We start from the raw sequence: 12,198 nt of genomic DNA on the forward strand, positions 1-12,198 counted from the left end.
GGCGAGGGCGGGGGCGGCGGGGGTGTGGGCGGAGGAGGTCGAGGGAGAGAGATGAGTAACGGGCGGGGGAGGGGGCACGGCCGTTAGTTAGGTTAGTTAGGGTAGCCTTTGTCGTCCACCCTCCTTTGCCGTCCGCTTTTGTTCATATTTGCCGTCTGCGGCGGACGGCAAAGTGGGGGGGCGTTAAGTATTTTTTAACCAGCTCCTCAGTGCCCCCCGCTCCCTCTTTGCCGTCTGCTAGCGGACGGCAAAGATTCTTTGTCGTCAGCTAGCGGACGGCAAAGAACAGGCTGATGGCTAAGGCTTTCTTTGCCATCAGCCAGTTCTTTGTCGTCTGCTTTCGGGTAGCTGATGGCAAAGAGCTTCTTTGTCGTCTGCTAGCTGACGGCAAAGAGCTGGCAGATGGCAAAGTAGCTAATTCCAGTAGTGAACACCAAGAATAGCCTAGGAAATATCACAAACATCTCTCAATTGTTCCTTGACAATAACCAACTTTTTTGCCACATTCCCCAAGAATTAGGTTATTTGGTCAACTTATTGTCCTTATCTCTTAGAAATAATTCAATGACAGGTCCCATCCCAAATAGCCTAGGAAATTTGATCAAACTCACAAGCTGTTGATGGACTTGTGTTCCTGCTCTTTTTGCTGCTTTGTTAAGTCTATTCACCTTTTTAGAAGAATAGATACAACCCTGATCTCATCCAATAACTCTAGTAGCCTTTTTTCCTATTTAGAGCGAACATGGCCAACAACAATGAGGCCTGCAGTTCGGGCAAGCAATTCTGGGAGCTATCCCAGGAGATGGAGGAAGAACCTCACCGCTATGAGGACGCCACGGAAGACACCGATACCGACATCACAGCCCCTAGTGGCATCGGGGATGACACCACTGATGGTGCCGCCGAGGATGCCACCACTGATGATGGCAGCGCACGCACAGATGGCAGCCAACCGAAGAGGCAATGGAAGGACCGGTGCCCGAACGTGCTCGGCACCGTCAAGCAGGAATTTACTGAAGTGTCCTCCAGTGGGCATCCAACGGCGCCCAAAGAATTAGTCAGTGGGTACTCGGGACAACTCGGGTGCATTCTCCATAGCACCGTCTCGATCAACACTGAGAACCTAAGGCATAATGACCGAGGGAATTTGCGCAACCTCCTCTTCACGGAGCTGCACGAACGATACAAGTTCCCCGGTGACTTCGCAAACACACGCCTCTCAGGGAATAAAGTGAATAGTGCCGCCCTCATGAAGATGAGCACGGCCCTGGCTACTTGGTGAGCCGCGGTGAGGAGAAGGATTCTAAGAGGTGATAGTTATGAGAAGATCAAGGAGACAAATCCTTCGATCAGCGAAGCTGACTAACGGGAGTTCAAGATCAAGTGCGAGAGCAACGCAACCGCGGAATCAAGTCAGTGGGGGAAACATATGCGGGACTTGAACTTTGGGGTCCACTAACTCGGTCCCGGCGGTTACAGAGTGGCAGAACCTATATTGGACGAGGAGGACACGGAGCGTGCCAAGCAAGACCTACCGCCCCTCTTCGATAAATACCATGACAAGCAGACCAGGAACTATGTCAGGGCCCGGTACAAGGTGGACCCGGTAACAAAGGAGCTTACCACGGATCCGAAGACCAAGGCGCTTGAGCTTGTTCTGGTAAGGAATACACCCCCGCGTAATTAGCTCCATTTGGTTGCATTCTAATTAATGAAGCCAAATTTCTAAATGGTTCACGTTCCTTCCACAGGACACTGAAAGCAGTAGCGCGGGGTCGTCTCAGAGCTCCCCTTGGGGCACCACTTTAAATAGGACGTTGAACGTAATGAAACACAAGGATAAGTTCAGTAAGCCATCGTCAGTTGGTCGTGTGGCCAGCAAAGGATTGTCCACGAAATGGTCGGAATACTATAATGCTGGGCAAAAGGAGAGAAAGACCAGCTAGGAAATCCAAGAGTGCGAGGTTCAAGTACTCAAGGCACAAGTGGCTCGGATTCTGGAGATGGTCCAAGAGCAAGTGCGAGACCAACTGGTAGCAACGATCACCGCCATTATGCCTACCTTGATTGAGGGGCTGCAGGCATGGATTGCGGGCGGCCAACAGGGGCCGCCCGCGATTCCCAGCTTCACGGGCAGCAACTCGCACAACGCGCCGGCGGCGCCATTGGTGTCTCCGGCGGAGGCGGTATTGGTGTCTCCGGCGCCGGCGCGGGTATTGGAGCTTAATGCACCCGGGTGTGGGAAGAATACACCGGCCGGCACCTCGGCAGCAAGTGGCCCCTCCGTCACTTGCACCCCTGCTGTTGGTGGTGCCTCGACATTAGCCGATCTCGACGCCATCACGGTAACTAAGCCTCTCGGCCGATGACTTCATCTCCTTACCTTTGACTGGGCATCCCTGACGCCCTACATGTTTTCGCAGGGCGCCGCCGACATTCCATGAACTCTCCTACACTTCGTGGGATACGAGTTGATCGATGTCGCCAAGGCTAGAATCATTCAACTGAGTAACCCCGTGTCCCACGGTAATCCGATGCCACCCACCGTGTATAGGGCTCAACTAGTTCGGATGCTGCCGGGCTGCGACGACTTGTTACCTCCGTTTTGACCCCTTGGGGCCGATGAAGATGATGTGATGACCCTCAGCGCCTGCTTAAGATAGCCCCTGCTTTGGCCGAAGAGCCAGATTCGTTTGGGGGCGGGGGACACCACCCCACAGACAACACCGCCAGTCGTGCCGGCGCCAAGCCATGGAAAGACCGCCGCAACGCTGCCACCGTCAGCTGATCCGGACGTGCATATGGCACAGGATCCGGACAATGACAACGGTACATTTACCAACGTAGATAAGTACTTCAACGAACATGGGTACAATGACGAATTCGTGTGGCCTCCTTCTCAAGAACCCAACCCTGCAAAAGACGATCGCAATCTAGCTGGTACTGCGGAGAAACCCAACTTCAACAGGTGTCGTATGGCACTTAGTTCTCCGGAGACGCCTCCAGCTGCCGCCTTCACCGAGCCTCAGGTAGCCGAGGTGCAAAATATTATCAGCCCCAACACACTCAAGAAGTCGGTCTTTGAGGAGAACTCGATCCCATTACAGCAGAAGAAGAAGGGACAGAAAAGAAAGAATAACAAGGGTGCGAGCCAGCCGGCATCGAGTATGATCCGTGCTCAGGACAGGCCACCTTCACCTAAGGATATCTCGAGGAGGGTGCATGTGGTGGGTAGGCCGATGCTACCGACTAATCTTCTCAATGCTGCAATCGGTGCTATGTGGAGTCTGCATGACATTGTTCTTTCTTTGGAGAAGCGGCGTATCTCCGAGAATGATGTGGCATACCCGGTTTTTGTGGCCAAGGTGCCAGAGGGAAAGGGCTTTGTCGATAGCACCATCGGGGGTATGATCGTCCTGCGGTTTGATGACATCTTCGCTATGTTTAACCTTCATCCGCTGCACTACACCTTCATTTGGCTATTTTCGCTCAGTATGGAGATGCAGATCATTAGAGACAAGACCCCGGACATCATGATAGTCGACCCCTTCTACATGCGTGCCAAGATCTTGGGCAGCGCTGGGGACTGGCAAGTCGTGAGTTCATACCTCGAAGGCGTCATTCTGGCGAACCGAGATAAGGATAACTTCCTCGTGCATTACTTTCCCGAGTAAGTCATCCCCTCACCGCCCCGTAACATATGATTTCTTAGATTTCGATCATTCTTTTTTTCTAACATTCCGTGTTTTGTGCAGTGACACACATTGCACACTCATCCTCTTAAGCCCAAAATATTCCATGGCCACGTATTTCGACTCGGACCGTCAGTCGAAGAAATACTACACAAATATCAAGAAAGTTCTTGATGATGCTCTCCCTGGCTACGCCAGATCTGGAGGCACCTTTAGCAGGCCAATTCATAGGTACGGCAAGCACGTGTTCACCCATGTAACAATGTTCCCCTACGTCAAGCAGCCGCCTGGCGGTCAGAAGGATGCCTACTACGCCCTCCATCACATGCGGGCGATCGTACGAGACCATAATCACCTTCTGCTACCAACTAATCTCAAAGATTGGGCCGCACGCTTGTCGGCAATCCAGGATGCGGACATCAGACAAGAATTATTTCACATCTAGTCGGAGTTTGCAGAAATCATCCATCAAGATGTCCTTTGTACCTCGGGGCAGTTCTACCTTAGATATCAACTGTCCAACAGTGAAATAGAAACAACGCTACATATGCAGGCTGACAACGAGCGCGATTTCATGACCATCACGATAGACGGCGGCTTCATCCATGCTCCGGTCTCTGAGTCGAGTCGAAAGTAGTGATGCTATGTAGTTCTGAAATATCGATTAGCTCATGTTGTAATTAAACTTTAATGAACTTGTATGTCTCTTTAGTTTGGACAGTCGTTCAACTTATATGTAATCAATGCTATTTATTAGTAGGACCATGAATCGTGCTATTAATGTGTTGCTTTTCTCTTCCGATCCTTTTGTTGCATACTTATATATTGCTTATGTATTGTCTGTGAATTGCTACTAATGTTTTGTTTGTCTAGTGCATAGAGACGCCGTCGTATGTCGTGTACAAGGGGTAAGGTTCCCAAAGTGTACGATGATTGGGAGGAGTGTCGGAGACAGGTTCACCATTTCAGCGGTAACGGTTACAAAGGGTACAACACTAGGGCGGAGGCGGAAGCTAGATACGCGCGCTATCTAGCGGGAGAGAGGAGGGAGCGTTGGAGGAACCAGATGAAGACCAGTTTCATCGTGATGATGCTCATAGTGACCGCAACTCTCTTCTATGTGATGGTAGTTTAGATGATCGAGATCGACTTGTAATGTGAATACAAACTCGCTACTTGCGGTCTTGAGACTTGTAATGTTCTAACATTGTTTGGTATTTTGAATTCGGAGATTAATATGATGAATTGTATTCGGAGACTAATCTTCTATTGTATTTGATAAATCTGTTGTTTATATGTTGTGTTGTTTATATTATGTGTTGTAATGTATTTTGTAACCTGTGCAAATATCAGAAAATAAAAAAAATCCTAATATTCATAGTAGTGGCGCACCATATTGTACTTTAGTGGCGCACTGAAATGAACACACCAGTGGTGCATTATCTAAGAGTGCGCCATTAGTAACCTAGAGCACAAGGTAAATATGGCCCCCTGGGAGGCATAGTAATGGCGCACTAGTGGACATAGTAATGGCGCACCAGAGGTGCGCCATTACTATTTGTTACAAGTGGCGTGTTAATCATGGCGCACATGTAGTGTGCCATTAATAGCAAAAACAGGTGCGCCACTAACAGCCCTTTTTCTAGTAGTGTTGCCTTCATGGTTGTTGTCTGTATCGAGAGTTAGGCACCACATCTAAATTGTACATTATTCTATATTGAAAACACACATCACCCCTTTCCAATGTACATCATCTTGGGCCGCATGCAAGAGGTGTTTGTTTTGTGGTCCCTCTCGTGCGAATTTTATGATGATTCAATCTATTGGCCCAAGCGGTTTATCGATAACAACAACTGTCATTTGACCAAACGATAGATTCATTGGTCCGTCTTTTGGTATAGGTCATGGTGACATGCATGTATGTCCAAAGTATCGATCATTACGTGGTGGGCCAAGCATCCAAGATAGGTACGACATTATGTCATTATATATATCCTAGCCAGGTGGTTGTTAGGGTGCTTTTGGGTTTGCGAGGCAGGTGCCACCAAATTTATGCATTGTGTATTTAAAGTTTTAAACATCCCCAATATTCGTACATATATTTGGCCACTTCCAGGTGGTTCTTGACTTCTGGCCCCTCTCATCGATCTTCAACGACACGCCCAACCGTGGGCCCATGGGGTCAAAGTTGTGCATTGGAATTTTGAACATCACAGACCACCCTTTTCACTCATATATATTTGCGCCACATGCTGGTGTGGCTGTCTTTTGACCCTCTATAATGTTATTTTTTGCTGCAAAGACTCTGATTACCCTCAACGGACACGGGGTATAATATCTTAACCATGTGCAATACAAGTGCAATGTGAATCACCACGCCTGCGCAAGCGCGAGCAAATTAAGGTGGAGGTACTGGCTCAACTGTGTGCGATGCAAGTGCGCTGAAATCACCACGACCGCGCAAGCGCGAGAAAATTAAGGTGGAGGTACTGGCTCAACCGTGTGCGATGCAAGTGCGCTCAAATCACCACGACCGTGCAAGCACGAGAAAATTAAGGTGGAGGTACTAGCTCAATCATGTGCGATGCAAGTGCACGGAAATCACCACAACCGCACAAGCGTGAGCAAATTAAGGTGGAGGTACTAGCTCAACTGTGTGTGATGCAAGTGTGCTGAAATCACCACGACCACGCAAGCACGAGCAAAGGGTGGAGGTACTGGCTTAACCGTGTGTGATGCAAGTGCGCTGTAAAACCACCACCTGTGCAAGCTAAAGGGGGGTAAGTTTATTTCAAAATTAGGACAAACCGTGTGCGATAGACCAGCTAGCTAGAAATATAAAAAACAAACTACCCGCCTTGCGCGTTGCAAAAATCGGCGGATCCGCGCCACTTTTCCTTATTATCATACACGCTTATTGTTATTGGACCGTGCGCGGTCTTGGGCACTCCCGCCCTGCATCAATTTCTTTACCCAAATTTTAGTAGTTGTCGTACTTCAACTGTCGCCCACACTCCTCCAGCACCGACCTTATAGTAAAATTACAGTAGCCGAGGCATTTGAACCGTCGCCCTCCCTCGTCCACCACCATCTCCACCCACCATTACTAAAATTTTCAGTAACCGTGGCGTATCCTCAAACACCACCCCCCCTCCACAGTCCCCCACCTGCACCCCTCCCCCCTGGAACCCTAGCTCACGGCGGCCGCCGGCGCCGCCGCCAACCCCTGTCGGTATGCGTGTTCCTCCTAGCTTAGATAATAAAGTTTAGGTTACCCGGTGATTTCCATACCTTCACCCCACTCCCTTTGAGTTTTTAGATGAGGCATGCGGTGTCCCTCCCTGCCAGATCCACATCCCCTGCTCCAGAATGTTGCAGCCTAAGCTCCGCCACGTATACCGGGGAGCCCGGCGAGCGTTTGGCCAAGAAGAGGTTTATCATGGCCTCTCTGGCAGAATTTGGCGAGGTGGCCGTCGTTCGCCCCGACCTGTCGATCCCAGAGCAACACGTCGCCGCAGAAGCTGGCGAAGATGTTGACTATGTTGTCATGCCGAAGGCTTCATGTCAGCAGGCTAGCATATTACTCTGTCTCAAAAAAGCTGGCTACAACATCAAGCTCGTCCACACCGACGGCTTCACGCAGGCCATGTTACAGGTTAACTGGTCCATCCCCAACTCCTCTGGTTCAACCGCCGTTGATCTCTTCGACGGCCCTACCGCTGATCTCCTCCACCAGGCAGTCAAGGATTTGCGAGCTTTATACACCATCGAGCCCATTTTGTCATTTCTGAAGGACATGTACTACGGCGGCCGCTTGGGATCCTCAATTGCCAAGTCATATCTCATCGAACACGACCACGACCATGAGGAGGGCACCCACGAAGGTTCTTCCAAGGTGAAATAGCCCATCTGTGACATCAGAGAGCGCACCATGGGTCTGTGCTCTTCCAACTGGAAGGATCCCGTCCATGAAATGTGAGGCAACATTCTATCAGCAAATATTTCCTTTTCCAGCTTGCCAACCCGTACCCTTTGTTGTAGTACCATTTGTCGTGCGGTGATTTAACTGTGTCGTGTTCTATTATTTCAGTTATGCAAAAATGTATTGTTCAATAGGTCTATGTGGTCCGGGGAGCTGCCCTTTTTCGGAAAAAATAGGTCTATGTGATGTTTAAGTATGATTGTCCACTTAAGTTTCACGAATGGCTATATTTGGTTGTTTATAGTGAGTAGATGCCTTGTTTATCTGTATTTGGTTATTAGGTTGGTTGGAGTTAGCATTTTTCCAGTTATCGAGAAGATGCCTTGTTTATCTGTATTTGGTTCTTAGTTTGGTTGCAGTGAGCATTTATCCAGTTATCAAGTAAATGCCTTGTTTATCTGTATTTGGTTGTTATGTTGCTTTTTTAAGCATTTGTCCAGTTATCAAGCAGATGCCTTGTTTATCTGTATTTGAATGTTAGGTTGCTTTTTTTAGCATTTGTCCAGTTATCAAGCAGATGCCTTGTTTATCTTTTTCTTCTTGTTAGGTTGGTTGCAGTGAGCATTTGTTCAGTTTTCAAGCATATGCAATGTTTATCCGTATTTGCTTGTTAGGTTGGTTGCAGTGAGACTCTGTCCAGATTTTAATGGATATATTTGGTTGCTATACTGGTCATTTATGGCTTGTTTATTTCCGTCATTCACAATGTGTTGTTCATTATGTGCAAGTCGGAATTGTGCTGCTCGACTACATAAATACCAGTTTGAACGACTATATTTGATTCCAGTTATTCCTTGTGTAATTAACACATGCCCTTTATTTCAGTTTTACACATTTATCCAGTGTAATGTTTAAACATTACCTACGTTCTATTCATTTTCAACAATACCAGTTTGAATTGCAATATTTGATGGTTGTTAAGCCCGCTGTCGGTAATATTGCCTTCCATTTTATATCTGCTTTAACAGCATGCTGGAACCAACACATTCAAGCTATCATTTGGAGATGATGTTGTTTACCTTTGCTATATTTGTTTGATGTTAAGATTGTTGTACTTATGATGCCTTTCCACTACTTATGCAGGACAACAATGGGAGTGGCCACCATTTTCCGCCGACGTTAGCTTCATCCCTCGGCTTGTACACCCCCCGTCGTTCCATAATGTAGTGCATATAGATCTAGGCATGGACACTAGTTAGCTTCTAATATTGACTTGTTTCTTGTAGGTACATATGTCCTTGGCAAGGATCCACGGATCGACCCTTTTTGCGTATGGGGCACTGAGATATTGATGAACAAGCATCAAGTGAGGACATTGATAAGGATTATTAGCAAAAAGATACGAATGGTGGCAAGCAAATTATTTGTTTATGCTCTATCCAACACAATAGTGAGCTGTAGGATGGTAACTACAAACACTGCAGCCTTCTCTTTTTACTTCCCATAATGAGTTGTTAGACAACAATGTATGAATCCTTTTCGTTCCCAATGGTTCAGGTGGAAGGAGTGGCAGTTCAAGGACATCTTAGGCAGTGGTCTGAATTGATTCAGGTGATTCCTGAATTGCTGCATTTTCAACTGCAAACATCTGAATTAGAGACTAAATGTTCCTGCTGTATAATCTCACAACTAAAAGTCTGCACTTCTAGAATTAGTGTGCACTTATAGAATTAGTCTGCACTTAAAAATGGCACAGTACTGTACAGGAGTAATCTGTCAAGTGACAGTTGTCATGATTAATTATCTCGAGCTTTTTCCATCTAATTTTTGAATAGCAGCATCATTTAAATTTTCTTTTTAAACTTGTTTGATGCATCCATGGCCGCATCCATAGCAGCGAGTACTGATTGTTGAGATACTACTTCAGATATTGTTTGGCTGGTGATATTGCTTACTGCAGCTAGAGTAGAAGAAGGAATAGGAGTAGTTGCAACTACATTAGGAGTAGGAGTACCCCATATTGTCCTTCACTGTGAGATATTGTGTAAATAAAAAAATATTGTCCATATTTAGGAGCAATAACGTTGTTAGGAAGAAAGCCAACACTAAACAGAGTTATATTTTTATCCTAGAGTAGATTGTTATGAGATTTTGTTTTTATCTCCGAACTTTTATGATATGTGAACCCCAAAAAAATGCATCGTCAGACAGGTGCAGGTTGATGCCCCTCCATTTGTCACATCACAGACTAGGTGATCACAGACTTGACTAGGTGATCAATAACTATGTTAAGTGAACTTTCTACATCCTGAAACCTGAAACCTGGGGACCAAGCTCTGTTTACATCATTCACTTCTTTAGTTCATATAGAAGATTAACTGAAACCTGACATACAAAACACAACATGCTTGGTCCTTCTTTAGTTCATTGACTTCACATCATTCAACTTTAGAGTTTCTTGTTGTGATTCATGCTTTGGACATATGGTTATCGTATCTTTTCTTCGTGATTTGGAGTAAATGACAAAACTACAGGTCATTTTTTTAGAGTGGTTTGTCAAACAGGCATGCCCCAACTCTTTGTTTGGAATTGTCAAAATTATCAGGTTGTAAAAATTAATTTGCTTGAATTATCAAAATTACTGTCAAAACTACTCTTTACTTTGACACTGTCAAAACTGAAAATTTAAAAGAGTTTTGCTTGATGTTAGTTATACTGGTGTCCCATTTTTTACAACCTGAACATATTTATATTGCAAAGTACAGCCACAAGTCCAAACTGTCTTATTGGCTATTTTTAGAACCTGGACATAGATGATGATCAGGTGAGAGTCCATAATCCATGCCATAGTAATTCCAGTTGCCAAAATCTTGTTCGAAGCAGTTCACTGAAGATTACCTCGCAAAGTACATGATTGGTTGACATGCAATGAAGGTTAAAGTATTTCATCCGGACTACAATGAGCATTGAGAAGTCCTAGTGAAGACAGTGAAGGATGGACGGGCAGCCATCACAAGGGGTTGGCCTAGAGTCGTGAGTGCATTACGCATGGAGGAGGGCACAATATGGGCATTCCACTTCACCTTCTCCAGCAACAAAAACGTCTTTCACCTCTCTTTTTACAGTCTTTAGTACAACTATGGTTCATCATTCTTTACTTGGTGCTTTTGTAGTTCTTCAGTATATGTACATGTGCATCGAATTACGGGTTCATGGTTGAACCTGTATTTTTAACAAACATGGTTGTATGTGAAATAAGTGATTGCCTACTTTCAAATTCAAATCATGTGATTTTTAAATTAGGGATTAATTAGGGATTACACTACACACGGTTTGCAAAAGTGAAACGTCTTCGATATATGTGGAGATTAGAAACGTTTCTAGGACCCACTATGTGTGCGATAAATCTCCATTGCAAGCACGACTTTCTCTTGAAAACTGTTTGCGTTAGGCCACCTTGCACAAACGTTTACCACATAAAAAGTGTGTGTGATGGAAAGCCTTTGCCACACATTGTCTTCTACGCACCGTGTGTGATGCATTCAATAACGCAAACAATAAAATTACTAGTGTGCAATGGCAACGCTATCACAAACGATTTAACGGGAAAAATTGTGTGTGATGTACCTGTGAATAGAAATGTTTTCCTTGGAGCGACTATGTGGGATGTACATACTAACGGAAACGTTTAGCGGGGACTGACTGTGTGGGATGTACTTGCGACCGAAAACTATTTCACTGTATAATTGTATTTTTTAGCTCTATTGTACGTATTTCCGTATTTGAGCGCCCGCCAGTCGCACATGACCTCATTTTGCCAAGCGTGTGTGCCAGGAGGGCATATCCCTAATGGTTTATGGGTCGTGTGGGAAGGACCCCCCTATCACCCACACTCACTTGGCGATGGTTCCAAGTGCCGTCGGGAAAAGGGGTTAAAAACTATTTGTTTAGCACCGATGTGTACTAGTGCCAATTGCATGATAGACTACCCCGATCAAAGTGTCGCAGTAATGCCCAATGGGCAGTCAAATCACAAAACCCCCACCTTTCCAGCAGTAAGTTGGACGGACGAAGCAAGCATCATTTCACTCTTCTCCATCAGCTTCCTCTCTTGAAGAAAACCCCAACTCGTTTCTCCCTCATCTTGTTCCTCATTTCTTCAAGAAAACCCCAACCTGCTTCTATCATTGTTCTCTCTCCCAAAGAAGGAAAGGTGGGCACATAATGGTGTTGATTCTAGCCAAGTCCTGGTCTTGCAACCCCGAGACAGATCCTATAACTCCCTCTCTGTTCTTCTTTTGGGTTCGTGATTGTGGTTTCTTTTCTTTTATTTCTATTTGACAGTTTTTGATGGACCCTAGAGCACCGGCCAAAGTGATCTCTATGGCTCTGGCCAAAACCATCGATGCTCAGGGTATGAAGAAGCGTAAGCACCCCGCGGAGACTACCACAGACAAGCTCAAGGCCATCGCCCTATCCAAGGCCCCCTCTCTGTGATCCCTCATTAAGCAAGTCCAGGTAATATCTCTTCTTGACGATCTTTTTCTCGATCTTGATCTTGTTTTTCATCTAAGATGCAGTAAT

Source organism: Triticum dicoccoides, chromosome 3B (assembly GCF_002162155.2).
Source record: "Triticum dicoccoides isolate Atlit2015 ecotype Zavitan chromosome 3B, WEW_v2.0, whole genome shotgun sequence".
Classification (NCBI taxonomy): domain Eukaryota; kingdom Viridiplantae; phylum Streptophyta; class Magnoliopsida; order Poales; family Poaceae; genus Triticum; species Triticum dicoccoides.